The 26,088-nt window shown below is 49.9% G+C and overlaps 1 protein-coding gene across 3 annotated transcripts in view; it reads right to left on the bottom strand.

The window, feature by feature from the left end:
* The window catches only part of TMEM63B (transmembrane protein 63B), a 97,940-nt gene that overhangs the window by 66,509 nt on the left and 5,343 nt on the right, over positions 1-26,088 (bottom strand). Inside the window, exon 1 of one of the 3 annotated variants that reach the window (XM_075925035.2) lies at positions 11,017-11,162. The exons of the other annotated variants lie outside the window; for them this stretch is intronic. The gene's annotated coding sequence lies outside the window, so the exon portion shown is untranslated. Of the gene's footprint in view, positions 1-11,016; positions 11,163-26,088 lie in introns of those variants that run through there. 3 annotated transcript variants of the gene reach the window in all.

Genomic DNA, 26,088 nt, shown 5'->3' with positions numbered 1-26,088 from the left:
TTGGTTTTCTTAATTTCATCCCATTCCTGCTAAATCAAGCCCCAGGATTAAATAAAGCTTTTCCTTTATGAGCACTTATGTCCTTCCAACATGGGTCGACTTATCCCATCTCCCTTAGCTGTCTCCAAGCCAAGCTCCACACATTTGCCCTTTCTAACTTGTCTCCACTCCCTGATCATTGTCATGGCCCTTCTCTGAACTCCTTCCAGTATGTCAAGATCTTTCTGATTAGGAAGTGCCTAGAATGCATTCAATACCCCAGCGAGATAGACTGTCACCTCCCTGATACAGGACATGAAAGCTTTACACTCCTGGCCCGAAATGTGACACTTTCTTTCATGCCGATCACATTGAAATACAAGTCTAATTTCCTGCCCACTCCCACATGCAGGTCTCTCCAAGCTTCCCTCATCTCTACAATTTGTCCAACTTTTTTTCCCCTTGTGCAAACATGATAGCTTAACACATCGGTTGTTACGTACCTCGTTTGGGCTACTCAGGATTGTTTGCAGTGCTGCAGCTGTGCTGGTCTCTGGACATGAGTGAGATGAGGAATAATCTCTTTTATTGCATGAACATCTGTTAGGGTATGTCTACGCTGCAGCATTAATTCGAGTTAACTTAATTCTAAATAGTTAATTCGAATTAAGCTAATTTGAAATAACGCATCTATACACAAAAACTATTTCAAAATAGCATTTTGCTATTTTGAAATAGCGCGTCCACACTGAGTGGACCCTGAACCGAAGTTAAGGCTGGCTAAAACCAGTGCCGGCAGGGCATCAGGTTAGGACTTAGTGTGCAGGGCTGCTGCCTGAATCTAACTGAGCTCTGTGCTTAAAGGGACCCTACCCCCACCCCAGACAGGGTACGTCTACACTACAGCGCTAGTTCGAACTAACTTAGTTCGAATTAGTTAATTCGAACTAAGCTAGTTCGAACTAACGCATCTAGAACTAAAAACTAGTTCGAACTAGCGTTTTGCTAATTCGAACTAGCAAGTCCACATTGAGTGGACTCTGAACAGGGCTTAAGGATGGCCGGAAGCAGTGCCGGCAGGGCATCAGAGGAGGACTTAGAGCGTGGAGATGCTGTCTCAGGCTAGCCGAGGGCTGTGCTTAAAGGGTCCCGACCCCCACCCCGGACAGACAGTTCTCAGGGGTGCCCCGCTTACAAACCAGTCCTGGCTTGGAGTGCCCGAAGTACCCACACTGGGCACATCACACCACTCGGCCATCAGACCGGCTGCACTTGCCGCAGGCTGCCATCTGGGGAGAGGGGACAATCGGGGGGCTGCAGGAGAGCTTCCACCCCCAGAACCCGCAGAGCCAGCCCAGTCCTCCCCATTGGGGGCTCGTGCCCCATTCCTCCCTCACCTCCTTCCACTTACCCTTCCCTAGCCCCCCTTCTTATTGATGTACAAAATAAAGGACACATGTGTTCAAAAATAGAAACTCTGTTTATTTAACAAAACTCGGGGAAACTGGGAAAAGGAGGTGGGAGAGGGGAAGAGAGAGGCTGGGAGAGGGGAGGGGGAAAACTGGGAGGAGGGAGCTGAAAGGGGGAAGCAAGGGAAAGGAGGGGGTGGGGAAACTGAAGGATCAGGGGTGGGGGTCTCGCCGGGCCGACCGCCTCCCAGTACAGCGAGGGAGGGGGCCTCGGCGTCCCCGGGGCGATGGGGTGGAGGGTGCGGAGGTTGAGGTGGGGGGTGTGGACATTGAGGAAGAGGTTGTGGGGGTTGAGGAGGGAGAGGTGGGAGGGGGAGCAGGAGTGGGAGGAGGGACAGCAGTTGGGGGGACAGCTGGTGCAGGATCAGCACGGGGCACCATGCTCTGCAGCAGGAGCTGCAGGTTGGTGCTCAGCCCTCGGACCTCAGACAGCAGCTCGTGGCGGACCTGCAGGTCTTCCCGCATCCAGGCCTGCAGTGTGCGGTGCACCGCTCGCAGGGCCCCAAGGTGCTGGTCCCGGTACTCCTGCTCCGTGCTGGCAGTCCGGAGCAGGCCGCGGGTGCGGGAGCATGTCCCAGGCGGGGTGGTGCGCCCTGCACGAGCAGCTGGTGCAGCTGTAGAGAAAGAAGAGAAGGGGTCAGTTCTCCCTGGGGACGCAGAGGATGATGCCCAGCCCCCTCCCCAACTCCGCAACGTGAGGGTGACCATGTCCTGCACCGTCACAGCCGCTGTGCTTGTACAGAGGCCATGGTCAGGATGTCTGGCTCTCCCCGGGACTGGAAGCTGCCCCAAGACCGCACCCATGTCCCTGTGCCATGTATAGTGTGGCCGGGGCGGTGGGGGGAAAGGGGAGATGTCCCCTGCCTCCGTGTAGAGGGGACATGTGAAGGGAAATCATCCTGCTGGGTCCTGCCCCGGGGTCGGGAGCATGTCACGTCTCTTTGCACAAGCATGTGCCTATTGGGCAATGGCCCCTGGGTGTCACGCAGCTGGAGCCACCTGCCCAAGGGTGGCATGGCACGTGCTCGCACGTGTACAGGTGTCTGCGTGATCCGTGGAAGGCATGGCCCACGCGCGCGGTCCCTGGTCTCCCTGCCACCTCCCCCCCCGAACTACTTAATTCAAACTACTTACCCGGTACGGTCTCCCTGGACGACCCTGCCGACTCCGGTGCTGGGACATCCTGCGGTGGCCCCTCCGGTGTGCCCGGGTCAGGGCCCTCCAGTCCCGGCTCGCTGTCCCCCAGGCTGGCACGGACCGCCCTGCCCCCCAAGAGTCGGTTGAGGGCAGAGAAGTAGGGGCAGGTGGCAGCCCCTGCTGTGGCGCCACCCCTGGTGGCCCTGGCGTACGCCTGGCGCAGCTTTTTTATTTTAATGCGCACCTGCTCCTGGGTGCGCCTGTGTCCCCTGGTGGCCATGGCGGCCGCTATGCGGCCATAGACGGCCGCATTCCTCCTCCTAGTGCGGAGATCATGGACGTTGGGGGTCTGCCCCCAAACCTCAATGAGGTCCATGACCTCCGCACTAGTCCAGGAGGCCGCGCGCCGTCTACGGCCCCTGGCTGGCCCCTGGGTGCTGGGGGACTGGGCAGGGGACATGTCACTCCCACTGGCTGCCTGGCTCATGGTGGGGCCACTGCTTCGGGGCAGAGACTCCTGGCAGGGCTGGCTGTCTCAAGTGCCGTCTGGCCAGAGTCTACCCCTTTAAGGGCCCGGGGCTGGGGGAGAGGAGAAGAGTTTTCCTGGTTGTGCCCAGAGAGGCCACCAGGGGGAACCTGGGAAGGGCTAGCCTCCCACTAGTTCGAACTAAAGGGCTACACAGCCCTTAGTTCGAACTAGCTAGTTCGAACTAGGCGTTAGTCCTCGTAAAATGAGGTTTACCTAGTTCGAACTAAGCGCTCCCCTAGTTCGATTCAAATTCGAACTAGCGGAGCGCTAGTGTAGCACCTATTAAAGTTAGTTCGAACTAACGTCCGTTAGTTCGAACTAACTTTGTAGTGTAGACATACCCACAGACAGTTCTCAGGGTTCCCCACTTGCTTGTCTACCTCAATGAGGGACAGCAAAGCAGTCGTGTCATGGAGTGCCCTCACTCGGGACACCACAGCACTCAGCCACATGGAGCTAGAGCTGCCCCTGGGCACGCCGGTGTGTCTCGTGGGGTTGTTGCCATCAGCCCGGCTGCACTTACTGCAGGCTGCCATCCGGGGAGGTCCATCAGGGGGCTGTCAGGTTCCAGGAGGCCCTGAGGGAGAGCATCCACCCTGAGGAGCCCTCAGAGCATCCCCGGTCCTCCCCACCGGGGGCTTGTGCCCCATTCCTCCCTCACGTCCTTCCACTTACCCCTCCCTAACCCCCCTTCCTAATGTCAAATAAAAGACACGTATGTTCAAAAATAGAAACTGGGTTTATTGAACAAAATGGGGGGGGGGGGAGGATGAACCTCTGGGGAGACCAGGGAAGAGTGGCAGGAGAGGGGAAGGGAAAACTTGGAGGGGCGAGCCGGAAGGGGGAAGCAAGGAGAAGAAGGGGGAGGGGAAGATCAGGGCACAGGGTTGGAGGTCTCACCAGACCAACTTGATTTTCATGCAAACCTGCTCCTGGGTTCACATGTGGCCTTTGGTGGCCAGGCTGGCAGCTATCCTGCCGTAGACAGCCGCACTCCTCCATCTAGTGCGGATATCATGGAAATTGGGGGCATCCCCCCCAACCTGAATAAGGTCCATGATCTCCACCCTGAACCAGGAAGGCGCCCACCTTCTCCAGCCTCTGTCAGGCTCCTGGGAGCTGACAGACTGCTCCTTGGGAGCAGTGGAGGGCTGGCTGCCAGTGGCTTGCTGGCTCATGTTTTGGGGCCACTGAGTCAGGGGCCCCGGTGGCCACTGGTGGCTCTGGGCTGGCAGGCTTGGAGCTGGCACAGGCACTGTGGCCAGGGTCTACCCCTTTAATGGCGCCGGGGCTGGGGGAAAGGAGAGGAAGTTTTCCTGGTTGTGCCCAGAGTGGCCACCAGGGCTCCCTGGGAAGAGCTGGAGGCCCCCTATTTCGAATTAAGTGTCTACACAGCACTTAATTCGAAATAGCTATTTTGAATTTGGTGTTACTCCTCGCAGAATGAGGTTTACCAAATTCAAATTAAGCACTCCACTATTTCGAATTAATTTCGAAATAGCAGTTGCTATGTATAGACGCTATTAAAGTTAATTCGAAATAACGGCTTTTATTTCGAATTAACTTTGCAGTGTAGACATACCCTTAGAGACAAGGCTTTAGTGCCCCACAGAGCCTGAAAAAGAGCTCTATAGCACTCAAAGACTTGTCTCGTTCCTCAACAGAAGTTGTGTCTATTAACAATATGACCCTAGCCACCTGGCCTCCCTACACTAGGATCATTCAGTTTTTAAAAAGACAGCCATTTTCCCCAACGGAGGACTCTGTTTCAGCTCACAAGGTAACTGCGTAAAACATCCGATCCTTAGAAAGCACACCCTGCATCAAAACAGGTGCCGTGCTTTCCACGCAACTGTTACTGGGTATTCTGAAAGGAAACAACTCCAAATCTAAATAAATCTGCCTGACCTGAAATGGTTGAAAGCTCCAAGAGTGAGGGTCACAGAGTCTGACAGTGCTTTGACCTGGGTCTGACCATTTCACCCAACAGCTGCAATAATCAAAAAAGCCTTTTGCAATGCATTCTGCCTAGAAGAGGCTACCTGCAAATACTGAGTGTAAGCGAGAACTTTATTACTATGCAAGAGAAAAACAGCTTCTTGGTATCTTGATTTGGGCTTCCAATAACAGAGCAGGAAAGTATACTCTGCAAGCAAGAGATAAGGAGGAATCTTTCACGAAAGCGCTTTGCCTTTTTACAGCTGGTGCAGGAGCAGGGAAAGAGTGGAGACTGGCTGACAGGAGAGTGGCCACGGCGCTTGCACAGGTCAGCCCAGTCCTCTCCAGAGTTTCTGCTCCTCAGCTTTAACTCTGCCTCATGCCCTCAACTTGGAGAACGCAGCCAGATTTCTCACACCCCAAGCCCGGTATGCATCCTCCCTCCTGGGAGCAGAACCCGGAAGACACTGACGGTGCTGCCTGTCCAGGAGCAGAATGTTCCAGTCCCAGAGCTCCTCAGCTTCAAGGCCTTTCAGAGGACGGAGTCCAGCAAGGGTTTTCAGAAAGCTGCTGCCAGGCTCCCAAATGCTGTTAACACCCCCACCTCCTAGGAGCATTCAGCTTGCTACCTGCCTCTCTTAGCATCGCCTGCTCCCGAGCCATGCACGACCAACGTGTCCTCGCTCGCCTAGTGCCTTGTGGGGCATTCTGGCCATCAGCAAAGCAGCACCCACTCCGCCATGTGGCAGTATCCCCACTTTACAGATAGGGTTGCCAGATGGTTTAACAAAACATACCAAACACTAAAAAAAACACCAGGAAAAAATCTGGTGAGGAGACCAAAGTTGTTGAGCAACAAAAAGGAAAAAAGCACTGCGTCTTTAAATGGCCCCACACTCTTTAATCCACCGCCCCCGCCAGATGCGGCAGAAGAAAATTGTCTCAGCCAGGCTTCCGGTATTTTCTGTTTTTTTTCACTGGATGGGGGACCCAAATAATGGACAGTCCGGGTGAAAACCGGACACCTGGCAACCCTATTTACAGATGAAGAGGCTCAGGCACAGCAAAGGCCTGGGGTCACACACAAAGGCAGCCCAGGCATCTTGATGGACAACCTCCTATGCTAAGCACCATTCCATACCAAGACAATACCCGAGTGAGGCGGGATCTAGCCAGGATTCCCTTCTCATGTGGTAATGTGGAAAGGGAAAGGGGGGAGGTTACAGCCCCCAGGCTGAGACCCACGTGCCAGGCCACGTCCCACACAGAGGAAACTCTCCCCTTTTCTGCTCCCGTCTGATTCACTTAGTGGCACCACTCAGCTCCTTCACCATCCCTGTCCCTCCAGGGGGACTCTCGAGATGGTGCAAGTAGCAGAAGGGACTGTCGACACAGAGGAGCATCTCAGCACTCACACAGCTGGGTGATCAGCTGAAACGGAGCAGGGAATGCTGCTTTGGTCGAGGCTGCAGAACATGGGGTTTGGAGGGACATCACTGAAATGGTGGAGGAAACATACCTCTGAACATAAGAACAGCCGTACTGGGTCAGACCAAAGGACCATCTGCCCAGTATCCTGTCTGCCAACAGTGGCCAGCACCAGGTGTCCCAGAGAGGGTGGACAGAAGACAATGATCAAGCAATTTGTCTCCTGCCATCCCTCTCCAGCCTCTGACAAACAGAGGCCAAGGACACCATTTTATCCCCTGGCTAATAGCCTTTTATGGACCTAACCTCCATGAAATTATCTAGCTTCTCTTTAAACTCTATTATAGTCCTAGCCTTCACAGCCTCCTCTGGCAAGGAGTTCCACAGGTTGACTACACGCTGTGTGAAGAAGAACTTTCTTTTATTAGTTTTAAACCTGCTACCCATTAATTTCATTTGGTGTCCTCTAGTTCTTCTATTTAGGGAACTAATAAATAACTTTTCTTTATCGGCCCTCTCCACACCACTCATGATTTTATATACCTCTATCATATCCCCCCTCAGTCTCCTCTTTTCTAAACTGAAAAGTCCCAGTCTCTTTAGCCTCTCTTCATATGGGACCTGTTCCAAACCACTAATCATTTTAGTTTCCCTTTTCTGAACCCTTTCCAAGGCCAAAATATCTTTTTTGAGGTGAGGAGCCCACATCTGTACACAGTGTTCAAGATGTGGGCATACCATAGTTTTATACAGGGGCAGTAAGATATTCTGGGTCTTATTTTCTATCCCTTTCTTAATAATTCCTAGCATCCTCTTTGCCTTTTTGATCTGCTTTTTTGACCACCATTTTTGTTGCAATCTTTTTTATTGCAACAAGATCCCTGCTGCTGGTTCCTGGATACGTTAAGCCAAGGCTGTAGGGAGGTGTATGGACAGGACAGGCTCACAAGCGAGTGAGAAGATGGACCAGTTTGGGAGAGAAACAAGGCCAGAGACCTGCAGGGCCAGAGCCTGCAAAGCCAGCCCACCCCCCTCCAACCTGCTCTGGGTTATATATAGTCCGCCACACTTGGAAATGGAAAAGTACAAGGATCCTGGGGTGAAGGCAACACCTCCTCCTGCCTTTCCTAGGCTTCCGCCAACCTGCTGGTTTGTTTACACTCTATTCCTGTCACTGTAATCTTGCCACAGCCCCGTGAGCAAGCAGGAGGGATGGAATTTCATCCTTAGCAGCCTGCGCTCTGTGACTGGCATCCCGAGCAAAACCTCAGAGGAATCCCAGAGCATGGAAACAAGACTGCACTCCACCAGCCCTCCTAAGACCACCACGTGGCCAAGCCGCGGGCACGGCAGTAAGTGGCTGACGGCCACTCCTGGATGGCACCGGGGTAGAGCATTGAAACACAGCTGGAGAGGGCCCTGAACCAGGCGCAGGCCTGGCCACTTGAGCACAACGTCACTGAAGTCAAAGTAGTTGGGACAAACTGCAGCGAGCTAGATCCAGCCCTTGTCTCTGCATCATGGGAAGTCCACAGTCCCTGCACCTAGCAATACTTCAGATTCACTATTTCCCTATAAAAGAAATAGTGGGGAACTGGACAGGTAATATATGGATTGGACAGGTAGAACCAGGTGATGTCTACACTGCAGGTATTTTTTGTAAAAAGGCACGCAAATTGCAAACCCCAATTTGCATACCTTTACCCGATTCTTTTTTCAGAAGAGGCTTTTCCAACATGTGGCCTGTCTACACGGGCCAAATGTGGGAAAAACCTCCTCCTTCGGAAGAGCCCTTATTCCTCAGGAAATGAGGAATACAGGGCTTCCAAAAGAGCACGTCTGCTTTTTTGGAAACGGACCCGAAAAAGCGGATGCATTCCCTGGATGTGGCAGAGTTTTTCCAGGATACCTCTGTATCCCGGAAAAACTCTGTAGTGTAGACATAGCCCCAGAGATCTAGATGAATATGTAGCCTGTCCTGGGCAAATATCCTATGCCCAGGCCAGGCCAGCTATTGATTGCCTATTTCTATTAGGAATATTATGGCTATCCAGCCCATATTGCCTTCTGTTCGGTTTTATTCAATTACTCCTTGTTCTACCTTCCTGGGCCTCTAAACAAACCCACTGCTCCTTGGGCATTGTGCACACTGAGCCAGCCTGTTTGCACTTAGCATACTTCTCCCGAGGAGTAGAGCTTTTATCACTCTTCTTCTAACTCCCTCCCATGTTCTACACCTGGCATTTTTCTAACACTGACAGGCCCAGAAAGGATTCCACCACCGGTCTCGCTAGGGCAGGTGAGAGAAGCTAGCCTCTCGCCGACCTGGGATAAAACAAGCACAGTATCCCACCGGTGCCTGCACCAGAACCACAGAGACTTGAAGCATCCGCTCCACACCTCCTGGCTTTACTAGCCACGCTACAGATCCATGCACTGGGGTTCACGTTAGCAACCCCTCTGTCCCATTACACAAAAGGTTTGTCATCAGCAATGCTCCAGGATCCCACTAATTTAGTACCAGATGTCCTTTCAATAGACTTTTACCGCCTCCCTGATCTCCAGCTTGGGAAAAAACAAAAACAACAAAACAAAAAACCCACTGTGGCCTCCGGATCAAGGCACAGCACCGGGAGCCTGGAACTGCAGAATCCTTCTGCCACTGAAGCTCTGTGGCACCTGGGGAGTGATTTTTCAGAGATGCTAATCACCTGCAGCTCCCATTGATCTCCTGCAGAGCTGCGGGTGCTCGACGCGTCTGGAAACCGGGCCCTTAATCTCCTTGGTGATCAACAGAGAACATAATACTTCTCGTTCCTGCCTCTCAGGAAGTGGCGAACGTTCGGTTTGCTGTATTTGGCGCTTTGGAGCCACATGAAAAGTTAAACTGGAACCAAGAACACAGATTTCTGCAGCCCCCACCAGACACCTCCCCACAGCACTGCATGCTGCTGTGGCTTGTCCTCACCCTTTAGTAAGGTTCCTTCAGCTGGTTCCCACCCCGCAGGAGAGTCAGAGCTAAGGCCATTGGACTTGCCCTTGTGAGTAAGAGCCAGCGTGACGCTGTACCAAACGCGCTGCTGCAGCCTCCAGGGCCCTGGCCTTCCCTGTGGCCACTTACTGTGTAAGGAAACATCCTTGAATTAGATTAGATTCCGGTGGGAGGGGGAGGCCTGAGCCAGGGCCATCAGAGCACACTGCTTTCAACCTCACAGGCCCAGCGAACATTCGAACACAGGGCAATCAGCGAACGGCAAAAAGATCTCAAAGCTGAACCAAGGGCTTCTTACAGAACTGCTCACTTCACTCTCCTATGGCACCCTGGGATCACAGTCCCTGATCGAAAAGAACAAGAAGGGGCTATAGATAAGGGCTACTTGGCTGGAGGGCTCCTACAACAACAAGCTTCCACCAAACACCTCCTCAGGTGATAGACGTGTGAGCATCCGGCAGACGCAAGGCAGCTGTGAACATCCCACAGCAGTTATGGACCAAGTGGCAGCGTCTCTCAGCAGGTGGCGGAGGGGTAGGTGATGTGCCTACTTCTGTAAAATGCCACAGGGGCCCAACAACGAGGGTGTCAAGGCCAATATATGCCAGCGTAAAAAGTACATCTGGCTGGGGCAGCTGTGGTTTGACAGTTTGGATAGGCCGCTCACCTAGGAGAAATGCAACTCTCATTTCAAAGCCAGGGTGCCAGGAATGCACGGCCACCTGTAATAAGCTTGTCCAGTAGATAAGCTCACAGGAAGGCTATAAAAAATGTGGGACCTGAAACACACAATATAGTTGGACTGGAAAACCAGATCACAGCCTGGAAGACCATCCAGGCGAACCCCTCGATGCCTACTCCTGCCTCTTCCCAGAACACTATCTGCTCCCTCTGTCTCTCCCACTGTCTGATCATGCTGGGCTCACCTTCAGGACCCTGCACTTAGCTCTCCCCGGTAGAGAAATCTAATGCTTTCCTGCTTGACAATAGCCAGAAATGTTCCACTCCATTATCAGTCTGTAATGGATCCCCTGGCTCTGTTCCCCCTACACTTCCCGGACTCACTTCCTCCATATGGTCGGGCTGCTGGCTCAGACCCCTTGCAGGAAAGAAAATATTCTTAGAGGGGGATTCAGAATCAATGTCTGGGCCCCAGACCTCTGCCTGCAGGCGCCACGCCCATGGGGCAAGCGACTCCATTACAAGCCCTTGTACAAGGGTTGCAAGTTTGCTCAGGGCTGAGTTTGGAGCACAGGGCCCTGGCTGGGGAGCCCATGTTCTTGATCCAAAAGACTCCAGTCTGCGCTCATGACAGGGATTAGAGAACGGCATAGGGAGGGCACAGTGAAGGGAGCACACAGCATATAAAACAACCAAAGGACCTGGCTGGATTTTCTGCTCCCAAATATCTTTCACCTCCCTCTGGGCGAACAACAAGCAGAGTAGAGCTCATCCAGGGAGAGCAGGAGCAAGCTCCAAGCTGAGAAGCTGCCTCTAGAAATCCATGTCCCGCTCTCCACATGGAGCCCAATGTTCTCTCTTACCTTGGGGAGCAGGAAGAACCTCATTGTCTCTGGAGGAGTTCAGGCCCTCCCTGGGTCTTCCTCTGTTTACGCTCCTTGTTCCCAGTTTGCTTCCCCAGGGTTTCAGGTCACAGCTCTCAGAAAAAAAACACTGCCCAGCTGTTTTCATATATGTCCTGCCCCTCCACTCCGCCCACCCGCCCCCTCGCAGCTGAGTCATTCTCCCACCCCCTCATTCATGTGCTCATCCACTCTCCTCCTCCCAGACTCAGAAATCCTAAATTGCTAAGTCATAGATGCTTGTGCAGCCACCCAATGCGAAGTCCAGAGACCCACCGTTCTGGGTAGTGCTCTGCTGAATTCTCCATTCCTCATACAACCCATTGCTGTTTGTTCACACAGGCACTCGCCTACCACTCAGCCTCACTGAGGAAGTGACAGAAGTACACCTAGGGCTCCGGTCGCCGGGCTTTAAAGCTTAGTGGGAAAGCAGCATGGACTTGTGGCAAATGAACTCAGGGCAGTGGTTCTATTCCTAACCCTGCCACTGACTCACTAGATGACCGTAGGCAAGTCACTGCCACCTCTCTGTTCCTCAGTTTCCCCATCTGCCCAATGGGGATATTTAGTCCCCTCCCAAGGATGTTATGAGATGAACCTGTTAGTAGAGCACCCTGCGATTCTCAAATGGAAGGTGATAAATAACAAAAGCAGATCTCAAAGTGCTTCCCAGACTTATGTATTTATTCTCACGCCATCCGCAGGAGGTAGGGGAGAAAGTGGAGTCACATTGAAGTGACTTCCCCAAGATCACACAGGAAATTGGTGGCGGAGCAGGGACTTGACCCCTGGTCTCCAAGTCCTACACTAGTGCCTTGCCTCCTGAGCCATCCTTCTGCTGAAATCCAACAAAGGGTTATTTTAGAGTGTGGTAAACCAGGGCATGACAAAATCCCTAGGAACCTGCCCTCGAGAGTCCTGACAGTTCTGCGAGTGGTGGGGCCTGGGCCAGTGGCCCTTCCTCCTGCCCAGGCTTCCAGATGCCATGATGGGCTGGTGTAGGTACGTATGTACATACATACGTACGTACGTGCGCATGCGCACGCATGCACACCAACTAGCTTGACTGTTTTGGGGACTGTAAACATTTCTGATGGAGCTAATGTGGCCGAGAAACAAATCTCATTCAAAAGCAAAAAAAAAAAAAAAAAATTCCTGCCCACTACACATGCGATAGCCTGATGAAAATGTATCACATGCCATCTAAGAACAAGAACAAGGTTTTGTCCATGGGGAAAATTAATCTTTATTGTAACACACCGAGCTCCGCTATTTACCTCTCCTGGCCACAGCCAACCCCTCTCTCAGGCAGGGCTGGCCTGATCATGAGGTGAACTGAGGCACAGGGCTGCAGGAAGAGACTTTGGCTGTCTCAAGCAAATTCCTATTTGGCAGTTTAAGAATCACTATCAGTCCACACCCCTACACTACCTCCTCTCTCCCACACACCTTATGAAGAGCAGACAGACAGGAGATGTCAGAGGGGCCTCCAGTTCAGCTTCAAGAACCCTCTAGCCACAAATGCCCTGTCAACAGCAATGCTTAGCCTAGAGTCCTCAGTCCTGGACTTCTCTCCTGCTGGGATCAGTCAGGGGAGCAATTCTGCACACAAATGCTGACTGCAGTTGGCTCTGAAATGCCATTTGTAAGGGGTGGGAGAATGCCAAGAAAAACCTCCCAAACTCCCCTCAGTTTACTCCTCGTGGAAAAGATTCACCCTTTGCAGAGGCTCCGCAACGAATGATCCAGCAAGGAACAGATCTTGTGGTGACCCTCTGCATAGGGGTGAATTTCATGCACTAAGAATTGCTTCTTGGCATAAGCACTCTCAGGCCCTTGTTCCAAGTACATGCAGGCAGCAGTTCTGCCATCACACAAAGCTGGAGGATAGCAATGCAGGTGTACGTAGGTGGTAAACTTATGCATGTGCCTGTAGGGGAAGCCAACATCAGGTACAAGCTATGTGCTTATGTGTTGGAGTGGGCACACCTTTCCCAGTTAAATCCTTTCTTGTCTCACTATATGGGGTTAATAAGAAATAAGTTCTGATTTAGCTTCGAACTGCTTCCCAGGGGAAAAAAAGAGCTTTTATAAAACAGGTAGGCGGGGAGAAGTCATCAGAAGCAATATAAATAATCCATGAATAGCAGCTAGGGAGGTACAAGGTCAGATTGCTCTGAACAAAGGGGGCTGGGTAGGAGGTAAGTAAAGACTATTTGGGGGACTGTTAATGCCAACAGGATGGGTTACTCCACCTCCTAGAGTGGCGGTAGACAGGCTGACAGAAGAATCCTTCTGTTGACCTAGTGCTGTCTACACCAAGTCTGTTTCCAGCACATGTTTATAATCATCCAGGCCAACATTCTTTTTCTTTGTTGTATCTTCATTGCTGATTTTATCAATGGGTATAAAACCAAGCTAGATACTATAGCTATCCTTTCCCCCAACTGCAACAGCAGAGACAACGCTGCATATAAAACAGGCACGGCATTTTGTAGAAGGCTGAAAAGTTATTGGACTGCCTGTAATCATATTACTTCTCTATTCATAACAGTGCACTTCCAAGCTCCTCTTTTAAACCTACAATGCAGCCTTTCCTATCCATATATGTTTAAAAAGGACTGCATAGAACTGCAGGTATCCTACCATTTTTCCTTACCCATCTTTACCAGCCACACTCAGGCTCTTGCCTTGCCAAACAAAGCAGTGCTGCTGTTACTGCCAGAGATCTGTGAAGAGCAGCATTCACCAGTCATCGCACACCACCTCCCCTCCTTGCTTCAGTTGTGTCTTGCCTTTTAAACTGTCAGCTTTGCAGCACTATAAAGCTTGTCCAATGCCAAACAAATGGGGCCCAAACCTAGCTGAGGCCTCTAAGCACAACCTAATGTCAGATAATGCATAGTGAGTTACACCTAGCAAGGTACATGTATGGCAGTAAGAGGAGATTCTATCAATACATCAGGAGAAAGAGACAGACAAAGGAAAGTGCAGATCCTCTACTTAGTGGGGAAGAAGAGCTAACAGATGGCATGAAGATGGCTGAGGCATTAACGTACATTTTGCTTCAGTCTTCACTAAAAACGTTAATTGTGTTTAAGCACCTGGTCACAATTAACATTAACAACCAGGGGAAAGAACACAAACCAGAATAGGAGAAGAACAAGTTACAGAATAGTTACATAAAAGTTGAAGATATTCAAGTTGGCAGGGCCTGATGAAGCTCACCCTAAGATACGTACTGAACTAATTGAAGCAATCTGAAACTAATCTCCAAACTGTTAGCAGCTATGGGAACACAGCAGATCCAAAGAATTATAAGCCAGTCAGCCTAACTTTAATACCTAGAAAGATGCTAGAACCAATTATTAATCTATTTGTAAGCACCTAAAGGTAGTAAGTAGGGTAATAAATATTGGCCAACATGGATTTGTCAAGAACAAAGCATATCAAACCAACATAATCTATTTCTTTCACAGTGTCAGTGGTCTAGATGGAGAAAAGTAGTAGATGTGATAGAACTTGATGGTAGTAAGGTTCTTGATACAGTCCCGACACAATATCCTCATAAGGAAACTAAGGAAATATGGTCTAGATGAAATTACTATAAGATGGGTCCAGAACTTGTTGAAAGGCCATACTCAAAAAGTAGTCACCAGTTTTTTGCTGTCAAACTGGGAAGATGTATCTAGGGGGTCCTGCAGATCTAGTCTGTGTCTGCACTACACAATATTTTCATTAATGAGTAGGAAAATAGACTGGAGAGCATGCATATAAAAGTTGTGTGCCACTCAGGAGGGGTTGCAAATACTTTGGAGGAGAAAATTACCTGGACAAACTTGAGAACTGATTTGAGATCAATAAGATGAAATCCATTAAAGACAAATGCCAAGTACAATGCTTAGGGAAGGAAGAAATGACATGCAAAAAAATACAAAATAAGAAAAATGGTTTGGTGATAGTGCTGCTAAAGAAGATCTCAGGATTATAATGGATCATAAATTGAATACATGAGTCAATGCTGTAATGCAGTGGCAAAGACGGCTAATACTCTGGGCTGTATTAACAGGAAGGTCACTTACAAGCCACAGGAGGCAATCGTTCAGCTTTACTCTACTCTGATGAGGCTTTCGCTGAAATAGCGTGTCCAGTTTTGGTGCCACCCTTCAAGACAGAGGAGGACAAACTGGAGGGAGTCCAGGGAAAGCAACAAAAATGACAAAAGGTTTAGAAAACTTGATCTATGTCTTGAGAAAAGACATTGGAGGAGAGACCTAAGAACAATCTTCAAATAAGGGCTTGCGTAAAGAGGACAGTGATCAACTGTCCTCCTTGTCCACTGACAGAAGAACAAGAAGCAATGGGTTTTACTCTGCAGCAAGGGGGCCTGTAGGCTAGATATTAGGTGAAGATTTTTAAGCAAAAAGATAATTAAGCATGGAATAGTTTACCACGGGAGGTTGCAGAAGCTCCACCCTTGGAAGTTTTTAAAAACAGGTTAGCAAACAGCCATCAGGAATGATCTAGGCAGATTAGGGCTAGTTGATCTTGCCTCAGCATGCGATAAGGGAGAGGGGTGTCTGTGTGGACTAAATCAGGGGGTCACAACATAGGCAATGCATGTGGGAAGCACAAGGGGTTACATCCCTCAAACACCATAGGCAGGAAGGGCAAGAGTCAATGGCCCAGCCACCAGCGGGGGGACCAGCTGCAGGGGCAGAAAAGGGGGTCTGGTGCCTGTAGCAGGGGTCTTCCCCCTCCTGCACTCACCAGCAGTTGTGGAACAAGTGGAACAACCGACCCAGCTCGCTGTGCTGCTTCAGCCATGTCATTTGGGGGAGGGGCGGGACAGCCCTGCACTCACCAGTGGGAAGTGGAGAGATGTGGCCGGGGAGCAGAGCAAGTTGGGGCTGCATTGCTCCATTCACCTCACTGCTGCCTGTGAGTGCGGGGGAAGTGGGGGGAGAGCGGGAAGACCCCTCCTGTCAGTGCTAGCTCCCGGCCCCACTTATCCCCTGGGTCACATTGCTTTTGGGGAGGGGGAAAAGAGGTGGGGAAGGAGTAGAGCAAGCATGGGAAAGCGGGGAGCAGTGAGACCTGGGACATAGGGGGGGTTGTCCTGGCCCTTCCCCGGGCTGCGGGGGAGGGGGGAAGTGTCACATGGCTAGTGGCCTCCTCTGTTTTTCAACCTTTTTCTTTCTGAGGCCCCTCCCAACATGCTATAAAAAGTCCATGGCCCAGCTGTGCCATAAGTCCATGGCCCGCCTGGGTTTCTACATATAAAAGCTAGGGTCAATGTTAAAGGGGTAGCAAGCAAGGCAATAGCCTGAGGCCCTTGCCAAACTAGTCTCTGTGAATCAAGTTGCTCAAGCTTTGCCTAAGGTGGGACTTCAGCTCTTTGCCCTGGGCCCAACAATCTCATGCTGGCCATGCTTGGAGGACCCCTGGAAACCTGCTTGTGGCCCCCCACTCAAGGTTCAGAACCACTGGACTAAATGATCTCTCCAGGTCTCTTCCTATTCTTCTATCTTCTGATTTGCAAAGCTGCCTCAAGGACACTCCTGCTTTATCCGGACAGCAGCATAGGATTAGCTTGTTATTACCATGCTTCGGAGTGAGCCACTCTGCTCTTTCACAGGACACTCCCTTTGAACAAACTCACTCAGCCCCTGATAAAACTCACTCAGCCCCTGATAATTACCTCACAAACCTGCTGAAATACCAAGCTTCCAAAAAGGACACAGGAATGGTCTTGGCAGTCTCTGCCAAGGAGTCAAAATTCCATTCCCATTAAAATCGTACACTCACGATTCAAAGAGAAAGCAGGTATAATTATCCACTGGGTGAGGGGAGGGAGGGAGTTTCAGAAGAACAAGCAAGCACAAAACTCCTATTTCAAAAGTGGAGTAAGGATCCTAACTGGATTTTCCACTCCAGTGCATCTAATGAAGTGGGTCCTTGCCCACCAAAGCTTGTGCCCAAATAAACCTGTTAGCCTTTAAGGTGCCACAGGATTCCCCATTGTAACTGGACTTCGTAAATCCCCTTCCCTTCCCATGCTACAGCACACCATGAGCAATAGGCAGCATGGATTTTATCAAGGATACATCTTGCCAAACAAACTGGATCATGTTTTATTTTGAATAGTATTAAAGCACTAGTGGCCAAAAGGAAAGTTGCATGTGCGACATGGCTGGAACTTAATACAGCATTTGCAGCAGTGTTTCCACAGATTTCACTCTCAATATTGATTCAAACAGGCTGGAGTAGGAACTCTGTCCCATACACTGGAAACTGGCTTAAGGATCCTAAAGAAAGGGAGCTATAAATGACAAGCTACTGAACTCAAGGTTGCTATCTAGTGGGAATTGCAGGGACCAGGTTTACCTTTGGTTTCATCTGACTTCATTAGCCAGCTAGAAGCCTGGCGTGCTGTGTGTGTTGGGCAGGTGGGACGTGCGGTACTGATGACAGCTCTCAAGAATGAAGGCATGCAGATGTTGTGGAGATGGGCACACTATACCGATCTAGAGATGGACTGTGGGATGGTAGGGCTGCATACATAGAGGTATGGAGAAGAGGGATGTGTAAAGAGGTTGCACTATATTAGGTGTGGATAGTGAGCATTTACTTTTTCCTCCACGGTGACATGTCCTCAGCGAGGTGTGACCATTGAACAATGATTCCAGATGGACAGTGGTGCTACCTAGATTGAAGGAACCACCAGGTCTGCACCTCCCATCTGATGACTCAGCAGACAAGGGAATTTGGCCAAGATGGAAGCAGACAGTGAGGCAGTAGCCTCAACTTAGCCCCCCCCCCCGAGCTGTTTGGGATATGGAAAGGAAAGTAACTCAGTCCTCGATCCTGGGCATGTGTGTCTCACAATCTTACCCACCTTTCACTCAGGGACACGTGTTACTCACATGCCAGTAAGTGGGTCTTAAGACTTGTCAACATATTTCACCTAAGGTATGAATTTGCACCTCTGTCGTTAAAGCAATGCAATCCCCAGTGTGGACAGACTCAGTTTAAGATTTTTTTTTGGACTAAACTAATTCAAAATAAACCACTCAATCTGAAATAAGAATCTCCACATAGGGGATTGCACTGTCTTAACTAAACCATTGCAAGTCTGTGTAGCCAGGACTATAGTGTTCGGGAGTCCAAAAGATCCTTAACAAGTATAATTTACGCACAGAGGAGTCTGAGTCAGGAACTACCAAAAGATCTCTATTTAATTAGCCAGTTCAGGCTCAACAGCACAGGACTCGTGTTGTAAAGCAGGCTTTTTCTGTCCATGGCCTTCGCGTATAGCCCATCCTGCCACACAAGGCCCCTCTCAGAAAACCCAGACTGTGAGATACTCAGAGGGGCATGGGAAGCACAATGCAGCTTTCTGTGAACGGAATTTAACCATACAGGCATCCTGGGACTTACAGGCTCTGAAAAATAGGGAGGTAGGCATAGGGAGATAAGATGCAACTGCCATGCACACTGACTATGCCCGCACCCGGCACTGTCCACGGGGCCATCAGGCGGGCATCATGAAAAATCCTATAGGGCAATATTGCACATTACTTCATTACCGGCCTATCAGGCCCGGCCAGGGAACAGACCCTAATAAGGTACCGGATATTAGGTTATGTTATAAAAGACCCTCAACCCCTTTGTTTGACGGAGGTTCTGAGTGTTGAGGGCACGTGTCTTTTTTGTCCAGCTGAAGGATTGATCACCCTGCAGCTGCCTCCCCACCCTTCGAGTCAAAGATAGGGGTGTGCGAGTTCTGAGCATGCTCCGAGTTCTAGTGTGTCTTTATGCTGTTATCATTGCTGGATTTGTTAAGTATTGCTTAAATATATGAGTTATTGGTTTAGTTAACAGTTGAATCGTGTTAATTTCACTGTGTAATTCTGTAAAGTGTAACTGAGTTCTATTAACCACACTGTGTAAATTGTATAATCTTGTGTTGTATAGTGGCGTTGTATATAGGCTAAGTATAAGTGTTAGAAATAGTAACCCAGGAGTTGTTACGTTGTAGAGGTAGATTAATAACTAACCACCAGCTACCTAAAATAACTATAGAGGGGCTGGCTGTGGATGAAGTTTTTATTATCATTATATTGGCTTTGTTTTTGTATTTTTTGCTTGCATGCTGCGCTGCCTTAAGAGAATTAGAAACAGTGATTTCGTACAGTTGAATTGTAATCAAAGAAATTTGTAATTCGTTAAGTATAGCTAAGTTTAGGTTTTTCCACCCTGTATAAGCATTAGGTAATTGCTTGTTTTTTTTAAATCATTTGAAAGTTATTTGGTTTTGATAAAAGAATCATTCCATTTAATAAAAAATCATATGTTTCACCATCATCCAGTAGTTTCACTGGGTAGTCGGCTTTAACCCTTGAGGCTCCTACCACATCACCGAACCAAGGTAACAACTCTCTCCTCTGTTGGCACTGGAGTTTTCAAACTTCACCCAACCTAGAGCAGCAACAGCAGCTTGACAGGAGAGTAAAGGTGGCACCAAGTGGAACAAATTGAAGCTTCCTTCTTTCTCACTACAGATGTTGGTCAGCAGAGACTACAGAACACAGCAAGCAATGCTCGCTCTCCATCCAAGCAGCCAGGCCACATTGCATGCTAGGACACATGGTTTTCCGAGATCACATCTTAGACAGGTAACCATGCTATCCCTTGCTATCACAGCTGAGCTGCTTTGTTCAGCACCAGCTAGAGCTGTGGCTGGTGAAAAGTCTGTAGGCTCCAATAGGGATGTGAATGACTAGTTGACTATTCGATAGGCTAGTCGACTAGTCACTTCCACCCCTCCCCCCACCTTGCTGTCTCTATCAGAAAGAGGCAGCAAGGTGGGGAAAGCGGAGGTAGTAATTCAAAGAGGCAGCGCCATGTGGAGCCCGGGGCCAGACCCTGGGCTCCATGCAGCACTGCCACTTTGAAATGCCGCGTGCAACCCGGGGTCAGCAGGGGAATCCTCAGCTGACCCCAGGCTCCATGCGGTGCTGCCACTTTGAAATGTCGAATGGAGCCTGAGCTGACCCTGGGCTCCATGCAGCACTGCTGCTTTGAAACAGCGTGGGGAGCACAGGGCCAGCAGGGAACTGCTTGAATCCCCTGCTGGCCCCATTCTGCCTGCCGCACTTTTGCCTCTGCAGCAACAGCCCTGGGGCTGCTGCTACACTTCAAGGGTGGAGTTGCCCTTATCGGCTAATCAAATAGTCAATGCAAATTAATTGATTAGCCAATTAATTGAAATTCTACACCCCTAGACTCCAAGGTCCTTCACCTTCCAGAGAGGGTCCCTGGAGAACCTCACCTCTCTGCCAACTCCTTACTGGGACAAGCAGGGGCTCACAGCCAGCAGACACAACACACAGAGAATCAGAGGAATCAAGGGGCGAAAGAAGAGGCTGAAAGGCAACCTACAGAGCACATCCAATATGGGAGCATGTGGGGCCAGGTGGGGAGGAGGGTTGTTCCAGGGAGAGATCAGATCACTAGCAGTGACACCAGACAGAAGTCACGCTACACAGACCACTTCCCTAGGAGGGGAAGAGAGGAGAATATGAAGAAGAGACTTGACTAAGATCTTTTTACTGAAGGATCATGGAGTAGCTGCCCTGATACCTGGGGCTTTCAGAAACAAACATTGGCTGCAGCTCTGCTCTGGTGCTGATGCAACACCCCTAGGGGAGCACTGAAATTCACAGAGCCCAAGAAAGTGCATCCCCTTCCCTTCAGAGGAGACACAGACATCTGCCCAGAACACACCTCTCAAATGGGGCTACTCTAAACTCATTCAAGCTGGCAAGGGAGGGGGGAGGAGCAAGGCTTTCAGTCTCTTTCCTAGCAGCCTAAATTTGGCCTCCAGAACATCTCTCCTACCCTTCCCTACATCATTGGTACCTACATGTACCACGACCACCGGCTCCTCCCCAGCACTACACATAAGTCTATCTAGATGCCTCGAGAGATCCACAACCTTCGCACCAGGCAGGCAAGTGACCATACGGTTCTCCCGGTCATCACAAACCCAACTATCTATGTTTCTAATGATCGAATCACCCACTACTAACACCTGCCTCTTCCTAACTGGCATTCCCTCCCCCTCAGAGGTATCCTCAGTGCGAGAGGATACCGCAACATCCTCTGGGAGGAGGGTCCCAACTACGGGATGGTTTCCCTCTGCTCCCATTGAATGCTCTGTTCCCTTGAGACTTTTATCCTCCTTAAGAGCACTAGGGCTCTCAGCCTGGAGGTGGGACTGTTCTACAGTGTCCCGGAAAGTCTCATCAACATAGCTCTCTACCTCCCTTAGCTCCTCCAGTTCAGCCACCCTGGCCTCCAAAGCCCGAACTCGGTCTCTGAGGGTCAGGAGCTCCTTGCAACGGGTGCACACATACGCCACCCGCCCACAAGGAGTAACGGTAGTTCGGAATAGGAAGCCTAATCCGAACTACCTAGTTCATGCCGCGTGTAGCCGCGGGCACGGAGTCCAAACTAGCGGACATTTAAAAATGGCAGCGCCCGGCAATATGCAAATGAAGCCCGGGAAATTCAAATCCCGGGCTTCATTTGCAACTCCGGTTGCCTACATTAACCACCCTAGTTCGAACTAGGGTGGTAGTGTAGACATACTCAGAGAGGGCCTGGGCAGGAGCATCTCTGTCTTTGAGGAAGGGAAGGATAAAACTTCAAGAGCCACCTTCTAGGTTTGTGGGAGGCTGGATGATGGGCAGCATGTGAAGATGATGTAACAGAGAGGAACAAACATGATCCATTACGGGTTGGAGAACAAACATTCTGCCCCTTACACTGTGCATCATGGGCTCCCTGCTGCTAATTTGCATTGAAATTAGTAGCTGATGCCCAGACTAACTTAGGAACAAGAGCATGGAGAAAGAGGGTACTGCTCATTACAGGCTTGGGGGCACAGAGGATTGCCATATCACACTCCGAGCACTCTCTCTGGACCAGATATTGCTCTGGCTCCGTAAGTGCCTCACCCTCCGCTGCATGTGTTTCACTTCCCCAGACTTCGGTATGAAGAGACCCTTCTTCCTAGGAGCGGTGCCAGGCCTGTCATGGGGATGGGCTGCCAGGGTCAGGGCGGAAGGCTTTGTGGCATCACATAAGATTTAGTCTCATTGAAACCCCAGTATCCCTGGCCTACACTTCCAGATTTCAGTCTTGAAAAAAAAGCAGTGAATTAGCATTTGCACCCCGCATCCTGACGGGTTCAGACAGAGATGTTCCTTTCCTAATGTAACAAGTGCAGAGCTGTTCCTGCAGGCTGAGGGGCCAAGGAATCCAAAAGGGAGATGGTCTGTACTGGGAAGCAGGCAGGCGGAGCTATTCCCAACATGTGCTGATCCCATCCATCCCAGCTGCAGTCAGGGTTGTGCAGGAGGAGGTCTCCTACCACTACATGAGGAGCCATCAAAAATTTTAGAAGCAGCAGCACCAAGACCAAGAAGTCCAGCAAGGAGTTGGGAGGAGTAAGGAAAGTACTCCAAGGGGCGCAGGGCTCTCACCTCCTCCTCCCAAGAAATCTGGGCTGAAAATCTAGCTCAGGTAACACATTAAAATGAGTTGGACCATCTTAGTCTAGCTTGTACTGGGCATTACTATAATTTAGCTTTGAAATAGCAGATTTTAACTGGGGAGCCCAGGGTTGGACTAGTGAGGGGGCTGCAGGGCAGGATTCAGTGGCTTCAGTAGAGCTATCTGCTTAAACTCAGCAAGCTATTTGCTTGACTCTAAATCCCATTGGGGGGGGAGGGGCGGATATTTCTATCCTGGGGCAAAGTTAGTACTCTGTTTCTCAGTAAAGCCCTGCGCACCCCATTTGCACTTCTGGTCCCACTCGCCGTGCTGGGGAGTTACAGGTCCCATTTCCGCAACATCCAGGCCTGAAAGGGAAAGCTTTTCTTCAAGACAGACGATCAACCAGTCCAGTTCCTTGAGGGTACGTCTACGCTTGATTCCTCCTTTGAGGGAGGAATGCCAATGTAGACATCCGAAATTGCAGATGAAGCGGGGATTTAAATATCCCACATTTCATTTGCATAATCATAGACTGCCGCTTTTCCGCAATAGCGCTATTTCGGGACATCAAACTCAGTCCCTGTGGAGTTATTTCAAGAGAAAACCCTTCCCTCGAAATAACCCTTACTCCTCAAAAAATGAGGTTTAAGGGTTATTTTGAGGGAAGGGTTTTCTCTCGAAATAACCTCGCGGGGACCGAGTTTGATGTCCCAAAATAGCGCTATTACGGAAAAGCGGCAGTCTGCAATTATGCAAATGAAGCATGGGATATTTAAATCCCCGCTTCATTTGCAATTTCGGATGTCTACATTGGCATTCCTCCCTCAAAGGAGGAATCAAGCGTAGACATACCCTGAGTTGCAGTAGCTGCAGTGTCTCAGATTAGCTAGGAATGGACTGGGGGTAGTTGGGCCCCTTCAGCCATTGCACTGAGATACATTCCCTGCTAGCCCACTCACAAGACTTTCAGATACAGGACAAAGCAGGAAATCCAGCTCTGCACTGACCAGGCCTGCTCAGATTCATGTGACATCTCCGAAATTTAAGGGCAATGGCAGCATTAAGAATTCCAATCTCTCCTTCCTCCCCACTCCCCAGGGCCTCCAAGTGCATTATGCATGGTTTGGGACTTTGCAGAGCCTGTTGGAGGGGTAGAAATCCTTTCCTTTCACTTCCAGCTTTTGACAGACTTTCTGTTTCCTTCCTGTAGTCAGCAAGTCATATGGAAAATTCAGAGGAGAAAATATGCATCAAGAATTGGATCCTGTGTGTGCTTTTGCTCTCTTTTCCTGGGCCATGCCTGCCAGCAGATCACTGCACTGGGCAGATGGCAAGGAGCCCTCCTGCATGGCACATGTTGGGAACATCAGCTTCCAACCTCCTTCTCGGCATCCCCAGAGATTCCAGCTGCCATATGCTCGAACAACTTCCTTTGAGCAACCTCACAGAATCCTAGATGGGAAACTGGCCAAAGATTTTCCATCATTTAGTCCCCCATTCCTGGTCATAGTTGCTAGTTCGCTAGAGAAGCTAACATTTGAGTTTGCTTCATTAGCAAAGCTCCTTGGGGCAGACAATGCCTGGATTTGTATGCACCAAGCAGTCCTGAGCAAACTAGTGGTAACAAGGAAATAAACCATCCTTCACAAAATGGGCTTGGCGGCTCACCAGTTGATTACAGGGTCTCCTTGTGAGTGTGGAGCCAAGCAAGATAGTTTGGGTCAGCAGGGCGATGCAAGCCTGGGCTCTTTGCTCTCCCGACAGCCCAGGGTTCCAGGGCTGTATTTGCTGGCTTGTTACCATAGGGACAGAGATGCAGGCTGGCCTGGTTGGCACCCATTTTAAAATAAAACCTCCAAGCTCTTGGGCTGACACAAGAACAAGGTTACACGTGCCTAGGGGGGAACACTGGGCAGATTCTGGCCTCTAGCCAGCCTGTTGATTGATTATTTGTTTAATGTCATGTTGCACGAGGCACTTCACACACAGGAATATGCAAGGCCTTGAAGGGCTAGCAATCAGAGGACACAGCTTCCAGATGAGATGGGGGAAGGGCTGCACCAGGATCCCAGAGAGTGACCCTTCCTGCTTAACTTTCCATTTTCTCCCATCTGTGTTGTTCCTGTGTTCTAGAAGACAGTTCTACAGCAGATAGCTGTTGACAGGACATTTATTACCACAGATGCCAACCAGGGTATTATGTTGCTTTAAAAAAAAAAAAAAAAAAAAAAAAAAAAAAAAAAAAAGCTGGGGGCAGATTTACCCCAAAGTCCAGTAAGCCAGGGTGGAGGAGGGGAGGCAACAGATTCCAGAGCTCACAGATCCTTTCATATGCAAACTGGCTTTTAGAGCCACAATCAATGCTCTCTTGCAATTATCTCAGTGCAGGGAGAAAGGACTTCCAGAGGCTGGGAACTGAACAGGGCTTGGCAACTGAACAGGAGCCCCAGGGCTAGAGGTGCCTCCCACAGAGACTAATGATATCCACAGGGGTCACAGGGCTCAGATTGTGGGGCTGTAATGCTGAAATTTAGATGTTTGAGCTCAGGCTGGAGGCCAGGTTCTGGGATTCTTCCCACTTTCAGGGTCCCAGAGCCTCAATGTCTGCACTGCCATTCTGTAGCCCTGGAGCTCCAGTCAGCTGACCAGTACCAACTACAGGTGTTAATTTCGTTGCAATGTAGACATATTGTATAGGTCCCAGCATGCAATGTGCCATCTGGGCTGCCTGGATGAAGACAGAGCACTGTATGCTGGGATATGCACTCTTCCCAGACTATCTCACAGTATTAAAGGAGAAGGTAGCAATTCCATGAGGCTACCTGCAGCCTGAGGCACCTCAGCCTGGTTCCATTATTAGCACGGGACAAAACATTCCAACAGTGTGGCTGACTATTAGGGCTTCCTCACAAATCAGGAACATGTTGCCCTCAGTTTACATGAAGGCTCAGAGCCCAACTTAAAAACAACATGATTTTTGTACCCAGTTCATGATTTGTACACGGTTGGGGTTGGCAAAATTGTGTCTTTGTCCAAGGGGAAGAGGTACCAGTATACAAGTCCTCCAGAGAGATTTCCTGGCTACACAGCTAACAGCCAAAATACTCAGAAAATCCTGTAGCCCCACTTCCTTCCAAGGTTACAAAGACACACAGAACGTTGTGTAATACAATCTACTCACCATCCCCCACTGGGGTCTCCCCGCTACCCTCTACAGTTGGTCATGTTCATGTAATTCCCACTAGTGCTACCTGGGTGGCTAAGGCAGAATTGGCTTCCTCCATCAGTGAAGAGAGAATATTCTTAAGGCAAAAAGGTTTCAGAGGAAAAGGCATTTTCTAGGTAAGACTCGAGCTAATTGCACTCATTAGAGGTAATATCCTTAATGCTTTGCTATTTCTGGTTTGCATGGAGTCCTCCTGGAGTTTCTTATTAGCTGAGTGATTGGCTTGCTTGCTGCACAGAGAG

This window comes from Pelodiscus sinensis, chromosome 3 (assembly GCF_052426305.1).
Source record: "Pelodiscus sinensis isolate ZL-2025 chromosome 3, ASM5242630v1, whole genome shotgun sequence".
Lineage (NCBI taxonomy): Eukaryota > Metazoa > Chordata > Testudines > Trionychidae > Pelodiscus > Pelodiscus sinensis.
This window is presented reverse-complemented; position numbering and strand designations above follow the sequence as displayed.